Source organism: Tamandua tetradactyla, chromosome 6 (assembly GCF_023851605.1).
Source record: "Tamandua tetradactyla isolate mTamTet1 chromosome 6, mTamTet1.pri, whole genome shotgun sequence".
Taxonomy (NCBI): domain Eukaryota; kingdom Metazoa; phylum Chordata; class Mammalia; order Pilosa; family Myrmecophagidae; genus Tamandua; species Tamandua tetradactyla.
The window spans coordinates 80,086,565-80,113,573 of NC_135332.1; the positions used below are offsets into that span (position 1 = coordinate 80,086,565).

At 36.3% G+C, this 27,009-nt stretch overlaps 1 long non-coding RNA gene and 1 pseudogene across 2 annotated transcripts in view; both read left to right on the forward strand.

Annotated features, from left to right (window-relative positions):
• LOC143686161 (uncharacterized) overlaps positions 1-27,009 on the forward strand; it is a 229,126-nt gene that overhangs the window by 159,651 nt on the left and 42,466 nt on the right. For both annotated transcript variants that reach the window (XR_013176940.1, XR_013176941.1), the window contains one exon: positions 21,610-21,735. This is a non-coding gene — a long non-coding RNA (uncharacterized LOC143686161). The remainder of the gene's footprint in view (positions 1-21,609; positions 21,736-27,009) is intronic.
• LOC143685676 (olfactory receptor 7A17-like) lies at positions 1,308-8,222 on the forward strand (annotated as a pseudogene).

The window sequence follows — 27,009 nt, forward strand, 5'->3', positions numbered from 1 at the left end:
TTGTTAGTTCTCCAGAGGAACAGCAGCTAACCTTCAACTGAGTTTCTTCCTTACATGGGAAGACACAGGGTGATTTCTACTGGCCTTATCTCCAGGCCTGTGGATACCAACAACAGGGTTATTTCTTTCTGTATCTCCAAAGGCCTGGGCTGAGCTGTGAGGGCTGAGATGGGGTATGCTGAGCTGCTTGGACTATGCTATGTTGTGCTCTCTCATTTAAGCACCAGCCAGTTTGATCAAACATTATTCATTTCAGCAGGCATGCCTCTTAGCTGACTGCAGATATGATGAGCAACAGATGAAGTTCACGTACCACTGGTTCATGTCCACAGCAACAGAGCCAGGTACCTTCTCCTGGCCAAGTTGACAACTGAATCTAACTACCACACATGGTATATGCCATTGTCCCACAGCAATTGTTGAAAAGATCTCACTTTTTCCATTAAATTGCACTTCCCCCTTTGTCAAAGACCAGTTGACTGTATTTGGGTGGGTATGTTTTGATTTCCCTAATATATGTTTGTTTGTCTGCTAAGTTCTTACAGATTACTTCATGTATCTATTTCACAAATACAACATGGTTTCATCATTTCATCTTTATACATAGACTTGAAATCAGGTAGTATTGCATATTCTAGTTGTATATTCTCCAACTTTGTTCTTCTTCAGTATTCTCCAGGCAATCTAGGACTTTTGCCTTTTTAAATAAACTTTAAAATTATTTTGTCAAATATCTACAAACTAACCTCTTGACATTGGGAATGCGGTTGAGTTGAAAGAATACATCAGGTGCAGATGAAATGGCATATTGATGATATTGATCTAACAATAGAGATGAAAAATTTTTCTTCATTTCAAATTTTTATTGTAGCAATCTATATGCAACCAAAATTTCTCATTCAAGCCATTTTCTTCATGTAATTTGTCAAGATTGATGATAATAAAAATATTCTACTTCCATCATCAATATCCAGGGCCCAATGTTTTCATCACATAGTGCAAAATAACTGGTCAAATGATTTTTGAATGAAATAAAGAGGATTTGTAGTGGAACATATTGCCTTGGGGTAAAGTTCAAAAGTATGGACAAGGATGGCTTGTTAGCAATAGCATCAAAGAGAAACAAGAACATTGGTTTACCCTGACATGGTCAGATAAAGTGCACTAAATCTCTATATAATTAATAAGAAATAATCAAGTCAATATGTTTGCAATACAAACCATATCATTTTTGTTTATTTGTTGAGAGCTGCTACTACCTAAACCTGCCTTTCTCTGGTCTCTGTTCCAGCACTTTCATGAGTTACATGAATTTAGAGAATGAAACACGTGTTTCAGAATTTATCCTCCTGGGACTTTCAGAAGATGCAGAAGTGCAACCCCTGCTATTTGCTCTTTTCCTGATGATGTACCTGGTCACTCTCATTGGGAATCTGTTCATCATCCTGGCCACCATCTCTGATGCCCACCTGCACACTCCCATGTATTTCTTCCTTGCTAACCTGTCTTTTTCAGACATCTATTTCACCTCCACCACTGTCCCAAAGATGCTGGTGAAAATCCAGACAGAGGCTAAAACTATAAGTCATGAAAACTGCCTCACCCAGATGTACTTTTTCATGGTTTTTGGACAATTAGACAACTTACTCTTAACTGTAATGGCCTATGACCACTTCATGGCCATCTGTCACCCACTGCACTACATGGTCATCATGAACCCCAGGCTCTGTGGTCTCCTACGGTTGGCCTCATGGATGTTAAGTGTTCTGGACTCTCTTTTACATCGCCTATTGGTTGTGCAATTGACTTTTTGTACAGAGTTGGAAATTCCCCACTTTTTTGTGAACTTTCTCAAGTAATCCAACCTGCATGTTCTGACTCATTCCTCATTGACTTAGTGATGTATTTTGCAAGTGGAATTCAGGCTGTTGTTCCACCCACTGGCATCCTTTTCCCTTACCCTAAGATTGCATACTCTATTTTGAGAATTTCATCATGTGGAGGCAAGTATAAAGCATTTTCTGCCTGTGGGTCTTATCTTTCAGTGGTGTCCTTGTTTTATGGAATGACTCTTGGAGTGTATCTTAGTTCTACCGCTACACAAAACACAAGGGCAAGTGCAATAATTTCAGTTATGCACACAGTGGTTACTCTTAACCCCTTTATCTATAGTCTTTGAAACAAAGACATAAAGCATGCCTTAAAAACAATTTCCAGCTGAGAAAATCTCTCCTTAAAAGATGCTTTGCCTCAAGTTCAGAAATTTTACTCTTCATTTGCAGAGGTTAAATACTGGCAAATGTAAATCAATTTTGACTTATCAATATATAAAGGTAGTATGTTATTTGCATTATTACTTGAATGTTGTCTCAACATTTCATACATCAAAACTCCTTGTATATTGTGCAGGCCATGGTGGCTCAGTGACAGAATTCTTGCCTGCTTTGCCTGAGACCGGTTCGATTCCCGATGACTTCTCCCCCCAAAAAACTTGGATATTGTGTATTTTCTTTAAATCATTTGACATCTAGGAATGTATTCCCAGAATTCAGTATTGAGCCAGACTCTTCTTCCTGAATATTCAGTGATAAATGTCAATACAGGTCATTAGGGATATATAAAATTACTGAAGGGGCAAAGCTGTATTGTCTCACTGAAAGAAGAAATGAACTGCTCTTGTGTTATATGCTTTGGGCCAAAACCATTTGTCATTTCAAATTCTCCATACCTGATGCCAGGTTTGTGTTATTCAGCTCTTGAAATAGAGCATATACTGGACTTGAGTCACCTTATGATTAAGTTTCAATAAGCCACATCCATCTCCATCTATGACTTTCTACTGTAGAGTTCCGTAAAATCTAGGTGAGAATATAAGAGACATTACAACCCCTGATTCTTCAATCATTGATGGTTTTACTCATCACTGGATTTCTTTCAGGGATACAATTTTGCTCTTTAAAAATTGTTTTTATAGGCAGGGACATTTTTCAGTAAAGTTCCCTTAGCACTTCCTACAATCATAATCCTCTTTTACCTATCCTGAAAAGCAATTTGGGCCATTCTTCCATTGCCAACTGTGTATTTTTTAACTATTAATGCAGGCTATTAGGTAATAATATCACAGGGTTTTGTAAACATCCTTTGTTCTTTTGAGGTAGAATACCAGTAATGCTTTCTTCATCAGAGCTATTGGCAAATTAGACTGACATTTTGAGATGAGAGATTGCTCTGAAGTAATGTCCAGTTTGAGACAAAACAGTTGTGATCATTTATTTTATTCACTTTATATCTTTGATAGAGCTGTGAATTCATTTATTTTGCAATGTATTAACTGAAGGATCAAACTGTGTTTTAGTCATACCCATGTCAGAGCAGTAATTTGCCAGAGAAAAGAGATTTGATACATGCAGCACCACAAATTTCTTGGTTTTGATTGTGCCATAATCTGGGGATAAAAATTCTCAGTTTGTCATTTTTTATGCCTCTCCAGGGCAAATAAAACATTCCCCTTACTCCACATTCCTTGAGTTTAAATTCTTAACAAAATATTTTATCACATAAACCAGGCAGTTATCCAAAAGTCTCTGACAAGCATTTCTTTAGACATGACTATAAAAAATATATTGTGAATCATACTTTGCCATTGTTAACCATGCATGAGTTGTACACATTTATCCAAAGTACACAGCATCATTGTGGTCTCACTTTCAACAAGTTGATGTATCAATTCCCAGAATCTTATCCAGGATACTCCATGTATTTTCAATCAGTTCCTGTATCTAAAAATTAACTTACATTACTCCTTTTCTTTAAGCAGAAATATCTTTCAAAAAAAAGCCTCTAAAATTCTGTGAAGAAATTTAGTAGCCATATTCTCTCAATATTTTGGACAAAGGTAGAAGTATGCCTTTCAACAAGAAAAAAAAACTGAATGGAAAAAAAACCGCTAGCAAACAGTCCAGCCAGGAAATGTGATACTTCTGCTGTCATCAGGAACATTGTATAATCAAGAAGACTCCACTGAAGTGTTAGATCGGCAAATGCAACATTACTGATTACATATGTACATGTAGTTAGCCATCTTCTCCAACACAGGATCCAAAACCAGAGTAAGGGAGAAATTCCTGTAAAGGGCCAGTCCACCACATCCATGTCACACCATATCATGTAGATGCCATACAGGATGCCAAACTTACTTACGTTTTGAGTGTCCTTCAGGATGATGGGCGATTTTCTCTCTTTCAAAATTTCCAGACTTTCTGTTTTCTTTCCAATACACCCAGCTCATAGACAGGTTCTAAAGAAAAAATATTTTGTAGCACATGCCCTGAGTGAGTAATGGAAACTATTGCTATTCTGCCATATACACCAACTCTTCAAGCTTTCCTTCTATTACCATTCCAGCAACTCCAGTTTTTCTCAGATGAAAAATATTCCTGGATTTGTTAGTATAGATTTATGCTTCTCCAGAACTATTAAATTAATTGATAACAATTATGATTCTATCTGAATTGACAGAATAGATTTGTTCTTACAGAAAATTAAATGTTGTTCTTGAAGAATTTATATATGATACAAGATGAAAATAGTCAAATTGTGTGCTTTTGGAGAAAGAAGTGCAGTGTTGTCTTTTCTTTGAAAGAAAATGTTGAAGAGTCATTACAATTTAGATATCTGCAAAAGAAATTTTCAGGAATCATGGTGTGAAGTAAACACCATATTACAGATGAAAATACTATTGTTTTTCCAGCAGAAATAGGGGATTCAATTCCTGTCTTCAAACTATTAATGTTATGTTATATAGAAGGAGGAGAAGACTCACTTTGAGTCAATATGCTCTGTTCAATAGTATTCTGTTGGATAAATCCAATAATTATTTACTGGGATCTTTACATGGAAAATTAAGACATAAAAAAGAGATGCATGTTTTCTGTTGGAAGATTAATTGTCAAGAGTAGGTGGAGTCAGAATAAACAGTATCAGAATCAGGGAATACAATTTAAATTCATACACTGTAGAAGACAGTAGCAGAGTCCTCACCACTAAGAATGCACCATAAAAATGTAGCCAGAGTCAAAGGGCATGTATGTAATACATAGGAAGAATTAATACTTCCTTCCTTGCCAAGAGCTGAGTTTCAACGAGAAGCAAATGACAGAGTTCCAATGTTGGATGAGTGGGTCTTGGGAAGCACCTCCTCCTGGTCTTCCACCAGTATCAACATTCTCATTTTCCCTTCAACTTCAGATCACCCTCCTCAGCAGTATTGGATGCAACTATGAAGCTCTGAGATAAACATACAAACTCAGATTATTTATCTGTTTCATCTTCTTGTGTTTCCAGAATGCAGGTGCTTAGATTTTATCTGTTACCTTGGGTGGAAACAGAGTCAGTGGAACAAAAGAATCACTTGAATTAATCAGTGCTGTAGGAAAGAAATATGATGACAGGGAATGCATTACCTGCAATAGCAACAGGAATTAAGGAAAATCTATAAACATAAATTTGTTTTTTTGTCTAATGTCTTTTGCTGGAGTCCACTTCGGTTTCTATTGAAGCCAATTTTTTTGAGTTCCACTTCAGGGAAATTTTAAATATTCATAAATGTATATTTCAGCACTCAATGCCCTATTTGACTTGTTTTCCTTTTATTAGAAGTTGTGTAAAGAAAAATCATGCATAAAATGCAGATTCATATACACCGTTCCACCATCAATGCTTGCATGACTGTGGAGAGTTTGTTGCAATGGATGATAACGCTTTTTTTTGTAACTCTACTTTTTTGTTAACAGTAGTTAACACTTTTAATAATTGATGAAATTTAACAAAGTAATACTATAATGATTGTCCATAGTTTACATACAGGTATTTCCCTCTATATTCCCATGCTACCATTATTATTTTTTACATGTCTTTATTTTAATTCCTATCTACCCTTACCCTGGATAGAGCTAGTGTCAGTCACAAGGTTTTTACACTCAAATGGTCACTTGATGAAAGCTCTGTAGTTGTGCAGTCATTATCAACTATCAAGGCTAATGGATGACTACAGTTTTAGGTATTTCCTTCTGGGTAGTGTAACGTACTAGAAAATAAATAAGTTGAGACATATGTATATGAGTCTGTAGTCACAACTGTTTAATTCTAATTTCCGCTTATACCTCCCCCTTTCATTTTATCATTCTCTCAATCTTCAGTGAAATCTTGGCAATGACCATTTTACCTTCATGCAGGAAAAGGGTGTTGACCTTACCAGGTAGGAAATAAAATTGGTTGATGTCCTTGGAGAAACCGTGACATCTGGGTTTCAGAGCTTATCTGGGATAGCAACAATCTGGAGTCTTATAATTTCTGAAAAAAATAAACTTAATAACAAGAACTTTTATACATTCTTAGTAAGAGTCCAGGGTTTCCATTAGGACCTTAAAGAATACTTTTGGTGGTGGCTTGGCATACTGTGCAATATTTAATACCTGGCTTATGTGTGCATAAGAGTAACTTACAACATGACTATTTGACTCTATTTGAAATCTCTTGTCTACTGAAACTGAATTTTGCCTCATTTTGGTCAACAAAGTGTTTCCAATCCCATGATGACAGGGCCATTCTCATCCCTGGGAGTCGTATCCTATGTTTCCAGGGAGACACACCAGTAAGAGTCATGTCTCAAATGGTTGGGAGGAAAGTGAGTTTTTTGCAGAGTTTGACTGAAGGAGAGGCCATACCAGAGCAACAAGCAAGATTCTCTGAGGGTGACTCATAAGTATAAGTAGGCTTAACATCACCATTGCGGAAATAACTTTCATAAGGACACACCTTAAAATTGAGATAATATCAGAATTCCCCAGATTGGGAAGTTTAATGCTTCAACATTTTCCCCCAGTCCCTGAAGGGGACTTTACAAACTCTTTTTTCTTTCCTACCGAAAATACTAAGGGATGTATCAGGATATTATGTTAATCTGTACAGAAAACAAAATCTCACTCCCTATTCAGGAATTAAAAGAAATGGCTGACTCAAGAAATGGATCCAAGATTAAAACATGGCTTTTCTAGAGTACATAATCCTTTCAAACCAGGACAGACACCATACAATATTTATCCTTTCATTGCTGGCTTATTTCACTCAATATTATGTCCTCAAGTTTCACTCAATTCATTGCATGACCAACAGCTTCATTCCTTCTTGAAGCTGCTCAATGTCCCATCATATGTATGCACCACTGTTTGCCATTCTATTCCTTAGTCAATATACACTTAGCCACTTCCATCCACTACAAATCATGAATATTCCTGTCGTGAACACCAGTATGCAAATGTCTACTCATGACCCTGCTTTCAGTTCTTCCACCTGTATACCTAATACTGGGATTTCAGGATCATATGACAACCCTGTATTAGCCTCCTATGGAACAAGTACCTGACATCCACAGGGTCTGCACCATTCAACTTTCCTACCAACAGTGTCTCTCCACATTTTCTCCAGCACATGTATTTTTCAGTTTCTTATTTTAAATGCAATTTTATTTTCATATATTCACATACCATATAATCATTGAAAGCATACAATCAGTGTTCATGGTATTATCACATAGCTGTGCATTGATCATCACAACCTATTTTTGCACATTTTTATTACTCCATAAACAATAAAAATAAGAGTAAAAATAAAAGTGAAAAATAACATCCAACACATCCCTCCCCCTTTCCCCCTTATTATTTATTTTTGTCTTTATGCTCTTACTTATTTGTCCATAGACTGGATAAAGATAGTGTCATTCACAACCTTTTCACAGTCACTCCTCACATCATAAAAACCATATATTAAACAATCATCTTCAAGACCATACTACATTTTGTTTCAGGTATTTACCTCTAGGTTTTCCAATACATAAAAAAATAACAAATTTGGATATCTATTTCATACATAAGAATAACCTCTAGAATGACCTCTTGACTGTACTTGAAATATTTATGTTGCTTCATTTCTCTTCCCCCATTTTGTCAAGAAGTCGTTCTCGATCCCACAATGCTAAAGTCATGTTCATCCCCAGGAGCCATATTCCATGTTACCAGGGAGATTTACAGTCCTGGGAGTCGTGTCCCATCCAGGGGGAGGCAGTCAGTTTGCCTGTGGAGAAAGCTCACAGAGAGAAACTACATCTGAGCAACAAAAGAAGTTCCCTCAGTGTAACCCTTAGGCATGAATATAAGCAGTCTTAGCTTCTTTGCAGGAATATCTTTCATAAGGGCAAACCCTGAGATCGAGGTCATAGCCTATTAAATTGGTACTACCCAAATCTTATGACAATACCAGGTCTTCCTTATGTGGAGAAGTTTAATGTTTTCATGTTTTCCCCCAGTGCTTCAAAGAGACTTTGCAAATGTTTTATCTTCTTCCCAGATTACTCTGGGATGTTCCAAGACATCACACTAACCATTACAACCAACAACTTCTCACTCACTATTCAAGATTCCATGAGATTATGGATTATTGAGGAAATTGACCATACAAATTAAATTAGGTGGTGTACTATTAAAAGTATAAATTTTGGAACAAGTAAACAGCTCTTCCTTTGGTATCATGTGAATGTTAATGTTTTAAAATACACTTATTATCATCCTTTACCCTTTAGTCTGATTTACCCTAGTCCTGACCAGATCACCTTCCTTCATATCTCTAATTGAAGTCTGTCTCGTTTTCAGCTTTTGTAACAATTCCTTTATGGGGTAATATTAGCTTTCATAGCTTCAGGTCTCTCTCAGTCTTTGGCATTGCACAGATACCCAACTGTCCAGGGAAGGATCAGGTTATACACAATGAACTCAGCACTTAAGAATTTAGAAATAACAGTTAAAACTCAAGAATAGATGTGACTGCTATAAGAGCTTACAATCTAGGAGCTTTTACAATAGGCCTTCTGCTGATAATCTATGCTCCAGAGGTCAACTCTGAGTTTGTACATCGTAGTTTGTCCATATTAAGGAAGCGTTATATTATCTGTCTTTTGTTGTTGGTTTATTTTTGTCCACATACTGTCCTCAAGGTTCATTAACCTAGTTGCATGCCTCACAACTTCATTCCTTCTTGCAGCCACTTAAGGTTACATTGGAAGATACACCACAGTTTGACCTTCTGTTTATCAGCTAATATACCCTTTTTTCATCTCCATCCACTGCATATCATGAAAACTGCCACCATAAACTCCCTGTACAAATGCCTATTCAAATCCTTCCTTTCAGTTCTTCCATGTATATACCTAATAACAAGGTTGTAGGATCCAATGGCATCTGTATATTTGGCCTCCTGTGGAGCTACCACATTGCCCTCCAGAGGGGCTGCACCATTCTACTTCCCTACCAAAAGTGAACACATACATCTCTCACTCCACATTTTCTCTAGCTCTTGTATCTTTCTGTTTGTTTCCAAAAGTTTTATCCAAACACCATGCAATGCATCTTAAGTAAACAATCAATGGTTCCTACTATATTCACATGGTTATGTTTCACCTCCACAATCTATATGAGAATGTTTCCATTTCTTTTGCCAAGAAAGAAGAGAAAATAAGGAAATTACAACAAGAAACCCATAACCCACCTTATGTATCCCTCAGTTGACATTTAGTTTTGGCATATTGCTTTTTCTTACAATTAATTAAAGAATATTGCAATGTTACTAGCAACTATATCCTAGTCTGCAGTAATTGTATTTTTTCCATATGACATCCCATTTTTTAACACCTTGCAGTGGTGAAATTCATTTATTGTATCTCCTGTAAAAACTTTCTAGGTATTGCTATGTTATACAACCCAGTTTTTATCCTCTATATTTCTTTCTGCTGTCATATAAGCCCCTAGACTTCACTTTCAACCACACTCCCATTCAGCTTTGTTCATTATACTTGCAATATTGTGCAACCATCACATACAATTGTATCCATCTCTGGATTTTGGCTATCAATCCTGTTGAATATTTTGTACTTCTTCAGCATCTAGTACCCAAATTTGACCCTCTTTCTATTTCTTCATTGACTGTGTTTCTCATCTTTAATTCTCAGAGTTTGCTCATTATAGTTAGTTCATATTACTGAGACAATACAGGAATTGTCATTTTGGTTCTGGCTTATTTTGTGTGAAAAACATCCTCAAGATTCATCCACATTGTTGCATGCATCATGACTTTATTCTGTCTTTCAGCTGCCTGGTATCCATCATATGTATATAGTACAGTTTATTTAGCCTCTTGTCTATTATTAGATACTTGGGCTTTTTCCATCGCTAGGTACATTCATAGGTAATTATGAATATGCCACTATAAATATTGTTGTGCAAATGTCCATTCGTCTCCCTGTTTTCAGTTCCTCTGAATATATTCCTACAAATGGGATTGTTAAATGATACGGCAATTCTATACTTAACTTCCTAAGGAATGAGCAAACTGTCTTTTCAAAATCACTAATTGCTCACTTCATTCATGCATCATCTTCATAATTTCCTTGAGTTCTGTGTCCATGTTTTCCCTTAGTTCACTGAACCTATGTAGAAGAGTTCACTTGATGTCTTTCATTAGTTCTTCCAGTGTCAGAACTTCTGAGGTTGTATTTATTTTTTCCTTTCAATGGGTCATGTCTTCATCTTTCTTTATATATCTTCAAATCAATTGAATTTTGGCCATTTTAATATTTTGATAGGGAATTCTGACAATCATATTCTCCCTGTAATATGAGGTTCAAGTGTAGATTAGCTGTATGTTGAATCTCTTCTTCAACTCATGGCCCAATTTATACAGATAATTCAGAACAGCCCTTGGTGAACTGTAGAGCTTCTACTTGCTTTGGATTCTTTCACCATTCTTTTTTCTAGTTCTCCCAGGTGTGAAATTAGGTCACCGTTTTCAGTTATTTCTCCTTTTATAATATAGGAATTTAGAGCCAAAAATTTCCCTCTCAGCATTGCCTTCACTGAATCACATCTGCTTTAATATGTGTTTTTGGTTTCATTTTTTTCAAATATTTGCTACCTTCTCTTGTGATTTATTCTTTGACCCACAGATTGTTGGTGTGTTGTATTTAACCTTTATATGTTTGTGAATTTTCCAGTTCTTCTGCCTTTATTGATTTCCATATTAAATATATTGTGTTCAGAGAAAGTTCTTTACACCATTGAATTTTTTTTTACATTTTGAAACCTGTTTTGTAATGCAACATGGGGTCCATCTTGGAGATTGATCATGGAAACTACAGAAGAATATATATCCTGCTGCTTGGGTGTCCATTGTTCTCTATACATCTGTTAAGTCTTGCTGATTTTTCAAATTATTCAAGTTTTTGGTTTCCTTATTTATACTCTGATTTGATATTTCATGTATTGATGAGAGTTCTTCAGAGGAAAGGCAGCTAAATTTCAACTGAGGTTCTTTCTTATGTGGGAATGCACAGGATGGTCTCTGTTGGCCTTCCCTCCAGGTATCTGGGTTCCAACAACTTTCCCCAGGATGATTACTTTCTGCACTTCTGAAGGCCTGGGCTGAGCTGTGATGCTGAGATCAGGTACGCTGAGCTGCTTGGGCTGTGCTATGTTGCCCTATCTCATTTAAGCATCAGCCAATTAAGTCAAACATCATTCATCACAGCAGGTATTCCTCCTACCTGACTGCAGATATAATTAGCAACAGATGAGGTTCATGTACATTGGCTCATGTCTGCAGCAAGAAAACTAGGTACCTTCACTTGGTCAAGTTGACAACTGAATCTAACTACCACATGTCCACCCCTTGTTAACTTGGCAACTACACACATCACCTTAGATATCAAGGTGCAAAAACTTCTCTTCTGGCTGTGGACCTGTGAATCTCAAAACAATATGTGATGCCAATATGCAAAAGAGGACAGTCACAGGATCCTTAGGGAGAAACTGGAAGGAAAATCTGCTGGGCAAACACGATTGGATTTCAAAGTCTGAAAGTCATTTATCCTTTAACTTTAGAAAGTGGCAGCCCCACCCTTTCCAAGGGCCTATGCAGTGGCCTGACTCTTTCCAAATCAACCTTGGGGAACATTGAGGAGACCACCTTTTTTTCAGCTCCACTCTCTCCAGGCATAAGGGCCACCTATGGGCTCTCTGCCATTTCTGGGGCACACACTCAACCCCTCCATATGGTGCCAGCCAGGCTCTCCCCAGTCACCCAAGGAGCATGCTGTACCTTCTCCAAGGCCTGAGGCTGCACAACTCTTCCACTGCAATAAAGTGAGAAACTCATCCTTGCCCTTCATGGTAAACTCACCCTCTCCATGTATATGGGTGGGTCCACTCTCCTGGCCAAGGTTTCCTGGCTTCAGACATGAGCTTCCATGGTTCTCACTCTGCAAACTCCAATCTCTCCCCTTTGTGTCCACCTTTGTCCAGGTTGGCAGTCATTCTGTTTATACCAACAGCCTCTTCAAGCACTCCAGGACTTCTCTATCACTCTCCTCACAGTTCCTCCCAAATCTTCCCCTTAGCCATTCAAAAAACTGTTCCAACATATCTGTTATTTGAAAACCACAGCAGCATCCCACTCTCCAGTACCAAATCTGTTCTAGTTTGCTAGCTGCTGGAATGCAACACACCAGAGATGGATTGGCTTTTAATAAAAGGGGATTTATTTTGTTCGTTCTTCAGCGGAAAGGCAGCTAACTTTCAACTGAGGTTCTTCCTTACATGGGAAGGCACAGGACGGTCTCTGCTGGCCTTCTCTCCAGACCTCTGAGTTCCAACAACTTTCCCTGGGGTGATTCCTTTCTGCATCCCCAAAGGCCTGGGCTGAGCTACTAGGGCTGAGATGAGGTATGCCAAGCAGCTTGGGCTGTGATACGTTGTGCTCTCTCATTTAAGCACCAGTCAATTAAGTCAAACATCATTCATTGCAGCAGGCATACCTCCTAGCCGATTGCAGATGTCATTAGCAACAGATGAGGTTCACATACCATTGGCTTATGCCCACAGCAGCAAAACTAGGTGCCTTCACCTGGCCAAGTTGACAACTGAACCTAACTACCACAGCACACAGTCAGTGTTCTTGGTATCATCTTATAGCTGTGCCCTGATCATCACAACCTATTTTCACCCATTTTTAACACTCCATAAACAATAATATTAGAATAAAAATAAAAGTATAAAGGAACAGCCAAAACATCCCTCCCTGTTTCCCCCTTTATTATGTATTTTGTCTTTATGTTATTATTTATCTGTCCATAGACAGGATAAAGGTAGTGACGGTCACAACTTTTTCACAATCACTCCTCACATCATAAAAGCCATATATTATACAATAATCTTCAAGACCAGACTAAATTTTGTTTCAGGTATTTCCCTCTAGTTATTCTAATACACAGAAAAATAATGAATAGGGATATCTATTTCATGAATAAGAAAAACCTCTAGAATGACCTCTTGACTGTACTTGAAATCACTCAGCCAATAAATCTTTATTTTTTTTCATTTCTCTTCCCCCTTTGGGTCAGGATGTTTTCTCAATCCTAGGATGATAGAGTCAGGCTCATCCCCAGGAGCCATGTTCCATGATACCAGGGAGTTTTACAGCCCTGGGAGTTATGTCCTATCTAGGGAGAGGCAGAGAGTTTGCCTGTGGAGAAAGCTTAAAGAGAGAAGCTACATCTGAGCAACAAAAGAAATTCCCTCCATGTGACTCTCAGGCATAAGTATAAGCAGTTTTAGCTTCTTCATAGGAATATGTTTCAAAAGGGCAAACCCCAAGATCGAGGTCTTGGCCTATCAAATTGGTAATACCCAAGACTTGTGACAATATCAGGTTATCCCTATGTGGAGAAGTTTAATATTTCCATGTTTTCTCCAAGCACTTCAAGGAGACTTTGCAAATCTTTTTTATCTTCTGCTCAGATTACACTGGGATATATCAAGACATCCCACTAACCTGTACAAATGAACAAATTCTCAATCACTATTCAAGATTCCATGAGATTAGGGATTATTGAGTAAACTGATCATACAAGTTAAATTATATACTGTGCTAAAGAAAATATAAATTTTATACCAAATAAACAGCTCTTCCTTTGGTATTATGTGGAAGTTGATATTTCAAAATACACTTATTATCATCCTTTACCCTTTAGTCTGATTTACCCAAGTTCTGACCAGATCAGCTTCCTTCATATCTCTAATTGAAGTTTGTCTCTTTTTCAGTTTTTGTAACAATTGCCGTATGGGGAAATATTAGCTTTCATAATTTCAGATCTCTCTCAATCTTTGCTGTTGCACAGATACCCAAATTTCCAGGGAAGGATCAGATTATACACAATGAGCTCAGCACTTAAGAATAGAAATAGCAGTTAAAACTCAAGAATAGATGTGACTGCTATAAGTGCTTACAATCTAGGGGCTTTTACAATAGGCCTTCTGCTGATAATCTGTGCTCTAGAGGTCAACTCTCTGAGTTTGCACATCATAGTCCATATAAGTGAAGTGTTATAATATCTTTCTTTTTAGTCCTGGCTTATTCTAGTCCACATACTGTCTTCAAGGTTCATTATCCAAGTTGCACACCTCATGACTTAATTCCTTCTTGCAGCTGGTCAATGTTCTATTGGATGTTAAACCACAGTTCCACCTTCTGTTTATGAGCTGATGTACCTTTAGGCCATCTCCATCTATTGCAAATCATGAAAACTGACACCTAAACACCGTGTACAAATGTCTATTCAAACCTTGCTTTCAGTTTTTCCAAGTATATACCTAATAACAGTGTTGCGGGATCCTCTGGCAACTGTACATTTGGCCTCCTGTGGAGCCATCACACTGCCCTCAGAGGGGATGCAACATTCTACTTCCCTACCAACAGTGAACACATACATCTCTCTCTCCATGTTTTCTCTAGCTCTTTTATCTTCCTGTTTGTTTTCAAAAGGTTTATCCAAACACCATACAATCCATGCTAAGTAAGTAATCGATGGTTCACAGTATATTCACATGGTTATGCTTTCACTGCCACAATCTATATGAGAAGATTTCCATTTCTTTTGCAAAGAAAGAAGAGAAAAATAAGGAAATTACACCAAGAGTCCCATAACCCCTTTATATAACCCTCTGATGACATTTAGTTTTTGTATACTACTTTTTCATTCAATTAATTAAAGAATATTGCAATGCTACTAACATCTATATCCTAGTCTGCATTAATTGTATTTTTCCATATGTTATCCCATTTGCTAACACCTTGAAATGTTGAAATTCATTTATTATCCCTCATGTAGAAACTTTCTAGGTATTGCTAAGTTATAGAGTCCAGGTTTTATCCTCTATCTTTCTTTCTGGTGTCACACAATCCCCTAGATTCCACTTTCAGTCATACTCATATTCAACTTTGTTCATATACTTACAATATTGGCAACCATCACATAGCATGGTGATATCCCTTTCTGGATTTGACTATCAATCCCGTAGAATATTCTGTAATACTTCAGCATCAGGTGCCCAAATTTGACCCTCTTTCTATCTCTTGACAACCTGTGTTCCTCAACATTAACTCTTAGACTTTGCTCATTATAGTAGTTCACATTAGTGAGACAAAAAGGATTTGTGCTTTTATTTCTGGCTTATTTTGTGCCACAAAATATCCTCAAGATTCATCCACATTGTTGCATGCTTCATTACTTTATTCTGTCTTACATCTGCCTGGTATCCATCATATGTATATAGTACAGATTGTTTAGCCACTTGTCCATTGGTAAACATTTGGGCTGTTTCCATCTCTAGGTAATTGTGAATATGCTGCTATAAATACTGTTATGCAAATGTCCACTCCTGTCCCTGCTTCCATTTCCTCTGAATATATTCCTAGTAATGGGATTGCCAAATCATATGACAATTCTATACTTAACTTCCTGAGGAATTACCAAACTGCCTTTTCAAAGTTACTAATTCTTCCCTTTATTCATGGATCATCTTCTTGATTTCCTTGAGTTCTATGTCCACGTTTTCTCTTAGCTCAGTGAATCTATATAGAACAGTTCATTTGATGTCTTTGATTAGTTCTGATAACAGCACATCTTTGAGGTTGTATTTATTTTTTCATTACAATGGATTTTGTCTTTCTGTTCCTTGCATATCCTCAAATCTTCTGCTGAACTTTGGTTATTTGAATATTTTGATAGGTAACTCTGACAATCAGATTCTCCCTCTAATATAAGATTTTAGTGTAGAGTAGCTGTATAAATCTCTTCTTCAACTCATAGCCCAATTCATACAGATAATTTAAAACAGCCCATGGTGAACTGTGAGCTTCTACTTACTTTGGGTGCATTTACCATTCTTTTTTCTAGTACTCACAGGTGTGAAATTAGGTCACTGGTTTTAGCTCTTTTTCTGTCTATAGTACAGGAATTTAGGGCCAAAAATATCCCTCTCAGCACTGCCTTCACTGAATCACATCTGATTTGATATGTGTTTTTGGTTGCATTTGTTCTCAAGGATTTACTGATTTCCCTTGCAATTTCTTTTGACCCACAGATTGTTTGCATTTCTTATTTAACCTCTATATCTTTGTGAATTTTCCAGTTCTTCTGCTTTTATTGATTTCCTTGTTAAATATATTGTGCTCAGAGACAGTGTTCAGATCATTTCAATTTAAAAAAAATATATTGAAATCTGTTTTGTAGCACAACATGGGGTCCATCTTGGAGAATGATCAAGGGACCTTTAGAAGAATATATACCCTTCTGCTTGGGTTTGTCCATTGTTCTCTATATATCTGTTAAGTCTAGTTGACTAATCACAGTATTCAGGTGTTTGGTGTCCTTATTTATATGCTGATTAGATATTCTGTGCATTGATGAGAGTGGTGTACTGAAGTGAAGTCTATTTCTCACTGCAGTTTGCTAGTTACTGACCTTATGTATTTACTGTCCTCCAGTTAGGATCATAAACATTTATGGTTGTGATTTCTTTGTGGAGAATTGTCCCTTGCATTAATATAATGTGTCCTATTTGTCTCTTATGACAATTTTGTATTTAAAGTCTATTTTGTCCTATATTAATATAGCTATATCAGCTCTTTTTGGTTATGGTTTGTGTGGAATATGTTTTTCCAACCCTTAACTGCCATTCTCATTGTTTCCTTTGGTCTAATGAAAGCCTTTGGATAGATCATACATTTCATGCATTCTGCCAATCGGCATCTTTTGATGAGTGCATTAATCCATTCACACTGTGTTATTACTATAAAGGCAGTAATTACATGGAATATTTTATCCTTTCATTTTTGCATGTCATCCTTATATTTGCCTTTCTTTTACTCTTTTAATTACACTTACTTTCTATTTTCTCCTCATGTTATCTTTTCATTTCAGCCTGCAGAACTGCCTTTAATATTTCTTAAGCCAGAAATATTTTATGATTATCAGTGACTTTTTTAAACTGCATATGTGTGAAGGGCAGTTTTTCCAGATAAAGAATTCTCAGCTGGCAGTTTTTCTCCTTTAGAGAGAAATATATCATATCATTGCTTTCTCATCTCCATGGATTCTGATGAGAAATTGGTCCTTAATTTTATTATAGTCTTTTGTATGTGATGAATTGCTTTTCCCCCACTGCTTCCTGGCTTCACTCTTTACCTTTTACATTTGTCATTTTGTTAGCATTTGTACTGGTTTAAGACTATTAGAATTCATTCAGTTTTTAGTATGTTATGCTTCCTGGTATTTGCATATATACTAAAATTTGGAAAATTTCAGCCAAAATTTCCTCAAGTGTTCTTCCTGCCCCCTTTCACTTTTCTTATCCTTCTGGGACACCCATAAGCATATATTTATACACTTCATGATGTCATTCACTTCCCTGAAACCCAACTCCTATTTTTCCATCTTTTCTCTATCTCTCCAGTCTGTAAATTTCTATATCCTATCTCCTAGTTTGCCAATCCTTTCTACTGCAAGTTCAAAATATGCTGTCATGTCCCTCTAGGATATGTTTAATCTCTTCTATTGTTCTTTCACCCCCACAGCTCTGGTACCTTTCTTTTCATCGTTTCAAATCTTTTTATTCAACTGTATCAGAGACCCAAGATTCATTTCAGCAGAAGTGGAAAAACTGATCCTCATTTACGTAGTATTACACTTCACCAAGACTTCAATGCCACTCTCAGATGCATTATTTATTTATTTCCATGAGTCTTTGCTGTTTGACAGCAGACACAATATATTACTCTTTTTTGTTTCATTCTTGCACTGGAAGTTTAATGATAACCATATAGTATTGCTATATACATATTTTTGAATGACTGAAAATACATATTTGTGTGAGTTGAACAGATATTGATAACTATTGGGGAGAAAGGAAACACAGCAAAACAATCAGAAATATTGTTGAGAGAATGCACTGCTGTACATCAGATTGAATATCAGTAAATAGAAATCACAGACAACAGATATTTTAGTGCTCCCAGAATAACTCTCCTGAATGAGTGATAAGGAAATCATTATGGGAAAACTTGCAGTACTAGAGTCCACAGCTAAAGAAAGGTAGGAGTTTACTGGGATAAAAAATGTGCAAGAAGCTCCAAAGCTTTCTCCAAGGGTCAAAATAGACCCAAGTTTTCATTTTGTTACCTTTTTTCCCCTCCAGAGAGCTAAATATCTAAAGGAGCTGAGAGAGAAAAGAATACTTCATTAAAGAGGCTTATAGGAATTAAATTCATAAAAGCATGGCAACATAAATGCTTTCCCTACATTATCTCAAACCAGGATTACCAATCTCTGCTGAGGTGGAAAACATAATTTTACCTTCTAGAGACCTCAAGAGTATTTACATCTTCCTGCCCTTCCTAGGAGCAGAGCTTCCAACTTCATACATCATTCAGGGAAAACTCAGCATTGGTGAACTCAGAATCTTCTTTGATAATTTCTGGGTGAGCCATACAGTCTGGTCATGAGTGTGGGGAATGTATTATGAGTCCAGGACCCCATTTATTGAGAGTGATTTTAGGGGCATCAACAAGGATAACAGAATGACAATCATCCAACATCCTACCCAGATAAAAGCTTGTGGTTGAAGGAGACAATGAAGACACTAAAGCATCTTCTTTCCTGTATCTGTCTCATCTAATGTCAGTGCACACTCATGGCCTTTCTTCATGGAAGTACATTGTTGACCACGTCCATCAATTTTTTTCTTAAAATCATACCACACAAGTGTATTCATTAATTCCTTCATGGTAGGCACTGTTACTCTCAGAATAAATGAATGAGTAAGACAGTGGTCTTTATTTCAAAGAAATTACATCTAAATATGGCAACAAACATAGAAATGAGCACATGCAACATCCTGAGTTGGAAACTGAAGTCCTAGTGAGGTGGATTGAAAAGTTTGGGCTCATCTGTTAAGGTTGATGAAGGCTTCCCAAGCATGCTGGGAATTGCATTAACCCTGGCAGGAGAAATATTTTCCCTACATGAACACATCTAAGAGTAGAAGAGGATATAAACCCACCAAGTAAAGAAGACAGGGACACAAATGTGCAATCAATATAATTGTAAGGTGTGGTTAGGTTTAAAAGTGGATCTTAATACCTGACCACAATGAGAGTGAGAGTGTGAGAAAAGCATCATGAGCTGGGTAAGGTTGTCAGCAGCCAGATAACAGACAGATTTTGTGTGTTTTTTTGTGATTACACTGGGATGTATCAAGACATCACACTAACCTCTATAAACCAACAAGATTTCACTCACTATTCAAAATTCCATGAGATTATAGATTATTGAGTAAACTGACCATACAAGTTAAATTAGGTACTGTGCTATTGAAAATATATATTTTGTACCAAATAAACAGCTCTTCCTTTGTATCATATGGAAGTTAATGTTTTAAAATACACTTATTATCATTCTTTACTCTTTAGTCTAATTTACCTTAAGCTAGCAAGATCAGCTTCCTTCATATCTCTAATTGAAGTCTGTCTCTTTTTCAGCTTTTGTAACAATTGCTGTATTGGGTAATATTAGCTTTCAAAACTTCAGACCTCTCTCAATCTTTGGTGTTGCACAAATACCCAAATTTCCAGGGAAGCATCATGTTATACACAACTAGCTCAGGATTTAAGAATTTAGAAATAACAGTTAAAATTCAGGCATAGATGTGACTGCTATAAGTGCATGCAATCTAGGAGCTTTTACAATAGGCCTTCTGCTGATAATCTGTGCTCTAGAGGTCAACTCTCTGAGGTTGCACAATGTAGTTAATCCATATTAGTGAAGTGTTATAATATCTGTCTTTTTGTTGCTGCCTCATTTTAGTCCACATACTGTCCTCAAGTTTCATCAACCTAGGTGCGTGCCTCACAACTTCATTCCTTCTTGCAGCTGCTCAAGTTTCCATTGGGTGTTACACCACAGTTTGACCTTCTGTTTATCAGCCAATGTACCCTTTGTCCATCTCCGTCCATTGTGAATCATGAAAACTGTCACCATAAACACCGTGTACAAATGTCTATTCAATTCCTTCCTTTCAGTTCTTCCATGTAAATACCTCAAAATGGTGTTGCAAGATTCTCTGGCAACTGTTTATTTGGCTTCCTGTGGAGCCACCACACTGCCCTCCGGAGGGGCTGCACCATTCTACTTCCCTACTAACAGGGAATACATACATCTCCCTCTCCACATTTTCTCTAGCCCTTATATCTTTCTGTTTGTTTTCAAATAGTTTTATTCAAACACCATACAATCCATCCTAAGTAAACAATCAATGCTCCTACTATAGTCACATGGTAGTGCTTTCACTGCCACAATCTACAGGAGAACATTTCCATTACTTTTGGCAAGAAAGAAGAGAAAAAATAAGGAAACTACAAGAATCCCATAATCTTCCCTTATATACTCCTCTGTTGTCACTTAGCTTTGGTATATTGCTTTTTCTTAGAATTATTTAAAGAATATTGCAAAGTTGTGAATAACTACTTCCGGTTCTGCATTAATTGTATTTTCTCCATATGACAACTTTTTTTTTAACACTTTGCAATGGTGAAATTCATTTATTCATCCTCATGTACAAACTTTCTAGGTATTGCTACAATATACATTCCCGTTTTTATCCTCTGTCTCTACTTCTGGTGTCATACAAGCCCCAAGACTTTCACTTTCAACCACACTCACATTCAGCTTTGCTCATTATGGTTACAATATTGTGTAACCATCACATAGTATTGTGGTATACATTTCTGGATTTTGACTTTCAATCCTGTTGAATATTCTGTACTCATTCAGTGTAGGAGCAAGGATTAAAATGAGACCAGCAAAATTCGTTGGGAGAAGCTGGTGTCAGGGTGATGGGGGCAGTAAACTGTGGTGATTGTTATGTAGAACAGTCTGGGAGAAAGAGAATGTTTACCCCAAATGGTTATGTTAAGTATGAAGGAAGAGAGCACTGAAAAATAAGCACTCTGTTCCCTCAGAAAATGCATGCATGCCTTTTGTCACCCTGTAGTATATAGACTGGATCTGGTTAAGAATAAAGTTGACTGTTATCTATTATCATGGATCTTCAGACACCCTGATCCCTTCTCTTTCTCATCATTCCTTAATATCCTTCATGCTCCATTCCATAGGAAGCCATATCTGGTGCCCAACATTGGGCTCAAAGAAGAAGAAGAAGACTCCAAAACAATATTAAGGAACCAAGGAAAAGTCTCCATTAGAGGGACCTTTGTCCAGCCAATTAAAGAGTCATATTGGTAAGTAAGCATTTTCAAGTCATATTGGTAAGTAAGTATTTTCCTTGTAGCATCAGGGTAATGAGTAATCACAATGGGTGGCTGGAGGAGTATGTTTATATGTTGAAAACATTGTTAGAAGCTAGTGGCATCTCTGTTAAAACATCTGAACTATTAAGCTTATTTGATCTCATTCAAAAACATTGTTATTGGTTTCATCCTAAGGGTCATAATGTTTTGAATTTAAAACAATGGCATTTAGTTATGAAAGCTCTTCAGAGGACTTATCAAAAAGGGGAGTCTGTCCCATTATCAGTGTGGGCATTGTGTCAACAAATAAAGAGCTGCAGCATTAGATCCCTTACAGTCAGAAAGCGAAGATGGGGCAACTGTGATTTTTTCCTGAAAAAACATGACTGAGACTGCAGATATACATGAAAAGGGAAAAACTTTGTGAGGAGGAGGATGTAAGTACAGATGAGGAAGATATTAAATCTATGCACTCTCAGTGTTCTTAGACCACAGCCCAATCCAACCCTTTCTTAAATAAGGCTAGTTTCACTTACCCTCAAAACTTTCCAGACTCTTATCAAACAGAAGCTACTAGTGTGTCATCTTTACATCCACAAAATTCCATATTCCCTCCACAAATTTGCAATCCACCTTCTGCCCCTATGCCCAGTCCCTTAATTTCACAGCCTCAGAATCTGTTTTCTAGAGATACTGGTGATTCAGCTATATATATGAATCACGTAATAGGACCAAAGCCTATACCCAAAACACCTATAATGAATTGTTTACTGCAGGGATCTCAGCAAGGGGAATTGGAGGCAGTACAACTTTTATCAGCTTTTCCTGTGACAGTTAATTGCTTGCCTCCCAATCAAGATAGTCCTTAGGGTGCTTTGGAAATTCCTCATGAGCCCATTCCTTTTAAATTGTTAAAAGAATTGAAACAAGCTTGTTTAATTCTTAAGTTTTGTTTCACTGGTCTATATCACAAAACTTGTGCAGTACAATGCTATTTTGATGCTTGAAACTTTGTAATAATCTTTAAATTCAGAAAGTGTGAGTCTTCCAAATTCATTCTCCTCTTTCAAAATGGTTTTGACTATTTGCAGCCTATTATATTTCCTCAAAAAATTGATAATTCTACCACAGAAAAGACATGTAATTTAACCCTTACCCAATATTGCTGGTTGGAATCTTTTTTATTGTTTTCATGGAGAAGTGGCCCACCCAAATGTTAGTGGTAAGTATCGATTAGATGGTTTCCATGGAGATGTGTCTCCATCCATTCAAGTTGGGGTTGCTTACTGGAACTCTTCAAGAAGGAACCATTTTAGAAAAAATTTAGACCAACAGAGACTGCACAGCCAAAGACCTGTGTGATACATAAAGAAAATGCCCCTGGGGAAGGCTTTGAAGAAGCCTAGAGAGAAAACTAGCAAACATTGTCATGTGCCTTTGCAGCTGAGAGAGAAACCCTGAACATCATCAGCCTTGAGCCAAGGTATCTTTCCCTGGATGCCTTAATTCGGACTTAATTCGGACATTTTATAGGCTTGCTCTAATTTGGACATTTTCACAGCCTTAGAACTGTAAACTCACAACTTAATGCATTCTCTTTTTAAAAGCTGTTCTTTCTGGTATATTGCATTCTGGGATATTGGAAACTAAGAGTTTTGAATGTACAAATCATTTTAGACACTATTAGATATCTTAACATTATTCAGTCTTCCAATCTATGAGCATGCAATGTTCTTCCACTTATTAATATGTCTTTGATTTCTGGTAGCCAAGTTTTTGCTCCCTGTAAAAGTCTTATATATATTAAGTTAATTTTATTCCTATATTTGTGCTTCCTTTAATTACCATTGTGAGTGGAATTATTTCCTTTTTTCCTTTTCTGATTTCTCATTACTAGTTCATAGAAGCACTACTGATGTTTGATTGCTGATCTCATACCCCTAACACTTCCTTAATTAATTTGTTAGCTGTAGTAAAACCGTTGTAGATTTTTTTCAGGACTTTCTATATACAGGACCATGAAATATTCAAATAGTGAAATTCTTATTTCTTTCTATCTAATGGGTGCCTTTTATTTCTCTTTCTTGCCTAACATCTGTGATAAGACTATCTAGCACGATGTTGAATAATTGTGGTGATAGTGGGCATCCTTTTCTTGTTCCAAATCTTAGAAGGAAAGCTTTCTGTCTTTCATCATTGAATATGATGTTAGCTGTGAATTTTCCATATATGAAAAACTTATCATGTTGTGGAAGTTTTATTCCACTCTTATTTTTCAATAAGTTTTTATAAGAAAGGATGTAGGATTTTGTCAAATGCATTTTATGCAACAATTGAGAGGATCATTTGTTTCATTTCCATTCATTTTGTTAATTTGGTTTATTAATTGATTTTATTTATTTATTTATTTTACATGGGCAGGCACTGAGAAATGAACCTGGGTCTCCAGCATGGTAGGCAAGAACTCTGCCGTTGAGCCACCATGGCCTTTAATTGATTTTTTTATGTTGAAACACCCTCGCATACCTAGGATAAAATCCACTTGGTGTATAGTTTTTTTAATGTGTTCTTGGATTCAAATTGCAAGTGAGTTTTTATGAAAATGTTTGTATCTCTATTCATAAGTGTTATTGGACCATGATTTTCTTTTTTTGAAATATCTTTACCTGGTTTTGGAATTAGGGTAAGACTGGCATCATAGAGATAGGCAGTGTTCTTTCTTATTCAGTGTTCTGGTGAGTTTCAGCAGTATTGATATTAATTCTCTTTTGAATATTTGGTAGCATTCACTTGTGAAGTTACCTGATCCTAGACTTTTCTTTCTTGTGAGGTTTTGCTGACTGATTCTTTATCTTTACTTTTAATTGTTCTGCTGAGATCTTCCATTTATGCTAGAATAAACATAGGTTTTTCTTGTTTTTCTAGAAATTTATCCATTTCATATAATTTGTCAATTGATAGGCATAGAGTAGTTCACAGTCTCCTCTTATAATTCTTTTCATTTCTGTAGTGTTGCTAGCAATATGGACCATCTCATTTCTGAATTCAATTATTTGCACTGCCTCTCTTTTTTCTTTGTCAGTCTAGTTATGGGTTTGTCTATTTTATTGATCTTTTTTAAAAATCAATTTCTGTTCTGTTAATGCCCTGTATTGCTTTTTAATTCCCTATTTATGCTATAATATTTATTATTTCTTCCCTTCTGCTCACTTTGGTATAAGTTTTTTGTTATTTTCTACTTCTTTCAGTTGTGACTTAGGTCTTTATTTTAGCTGTTTCTCCTTTTATGATGTTGGCATTTAGGACTATAAATTTACCACTCAGCACTGCCTTCACTTCATTGCATACATTTTAATCAGTTGTGCTCTAATTTCCATTTGTCTCAAGAAATTTATTGATTTGCCTCATAACTGTTTTTTGTCCCACTGATTGTTTAAGAGTATGTTGTTTAACCACTATGTATTTTGGTTTTTTTTTCCATTCTCTGCCTGTTATTGATTCCCAGGTTAATTACATTTTTGTCAGAGAAGATGCTTTGTATAATTTTATTCTTTTAAAATTTATTGAGTCTTGTTTTGTGATGAAATATGTGTTCTATACTGGAGAATGATTCATGTGCACTTGAGAAGAATGTATAACTTCATGTTGTGGGGTGCAATGTTCTGTATATATATGTTAGGTCAAATTCATTTATTATATTATTAAAATTCTCTGTTTCCAAATTGATTTTTCTAATTTTTAACTTTTTTATTGTATAATATAACATATATACAAAGCAAAGAAAGAAAAAAGTGATAATTTCCAAAGCATTCTTCAACAAATAATTACAAAACAAATCCTAGAGTTTGTCATAGGCTACCATTCCAACATCTCTCATTGATTTTCTGTGTAGATGTTCTATCTATTGATGAGCACTGTGTATTGATGGCTCCAAATATTTTTGTAAAGGTACATTTTTCTAACCTCTTTTTTGCCAGTGTCTTTCTCACATATTTTAAAATATAATTAAGTGCATAAATATTTACAATTGTTATTTCTTCTTTGTTGATTGACACTTTTATTAATATTTAGTCACTTTCTTTTTCTCTTATAACAGCTTTTTACTGAAGGCCTACTGTTTCTTATATTAGTATTTATCTTTTTCCATCCTTTCACCATTTTCAATGTATTTGCACCTTTGGGTCCAAGGTGAGTCACTTGTAAACAACAAAACAACATATAGTGGAAACATGCTTCTTTATTCATTTTGCCAATCTGCATTTTTTGATTGAGGAATTTAACCCATTGATATTCAGTATTATTACTATGATGGCAATATTTACTTCATCTATTTACTCTTGGTTTTTATATGTCACGTCTTTCTGTCATATCTATTTCTCATATCTCTTTTCCATTATTGCAACCACCTTTTCTGTGGGTTTTTTTTCTATGTAGTTGATTTTCTGTATTGTATGTGAGTGGCCCTTTTCTCACTTTTTATATGCATATTTTAAAGATAATTTCCTTGTGTTTAGAATGCAATATAGCAAAACTGGAATGGCATTTCAAAAGGGGAATTTAATAAGTTATAAATTTACATTTCTGAGTTTATACAATTTTCCAAACTCAGGCATTTGGGGAAAGACACATTAATTCAAGGAAGGCTGAAGGCTCATGAATACCTCTGTCAGCTGAATAGTCACTTGGTTGTCATCTGCTGCTCCCTTGCTCCTGGGCTCCATTGCATTCAGCCTCTGCTCCTGTGGGGGTTTCTCACTTTGCTTCTCCAGAGCTGGCTGTATCCCTTGGCTTCCTTTTGTTTTCTCCAATTTCTGAATTGCTTAACATCTCATGGTGACATCTGCTGGATTCCAAGCTTCTCCAAACATCTATGTCTTTGTTCTCCAAGTGTCAACATCTGTTATCTCTACTCTGAAGTTTCTATTAGCTCTGCCATTTCTGTTGTTTCTGCTTTCTCCAAAATGTTTCCTCTTTTAAAGAATTCCAGTCAACATATCAAGACCCAGCTGGAATATGTAGAGTCACATCTCCACCTAATCAAAAAGTTGCACCCACAATTGGGTATGCGACACATCACAGAAGTTAATCTAATCAAAAGTTTTTGCAAAACTATTGAATCAGGATTGAAAGAAATGGTTGCTCCCACAGAATTGGCTCAGGATTAAAATATGGCTTTTCTGGGGCATGTAATACTTTCAAACTGACACAGAAATTTAAACCTCTAATTTATGAATTTGAAAAGATACCAACTTAGTTTCAATAGCA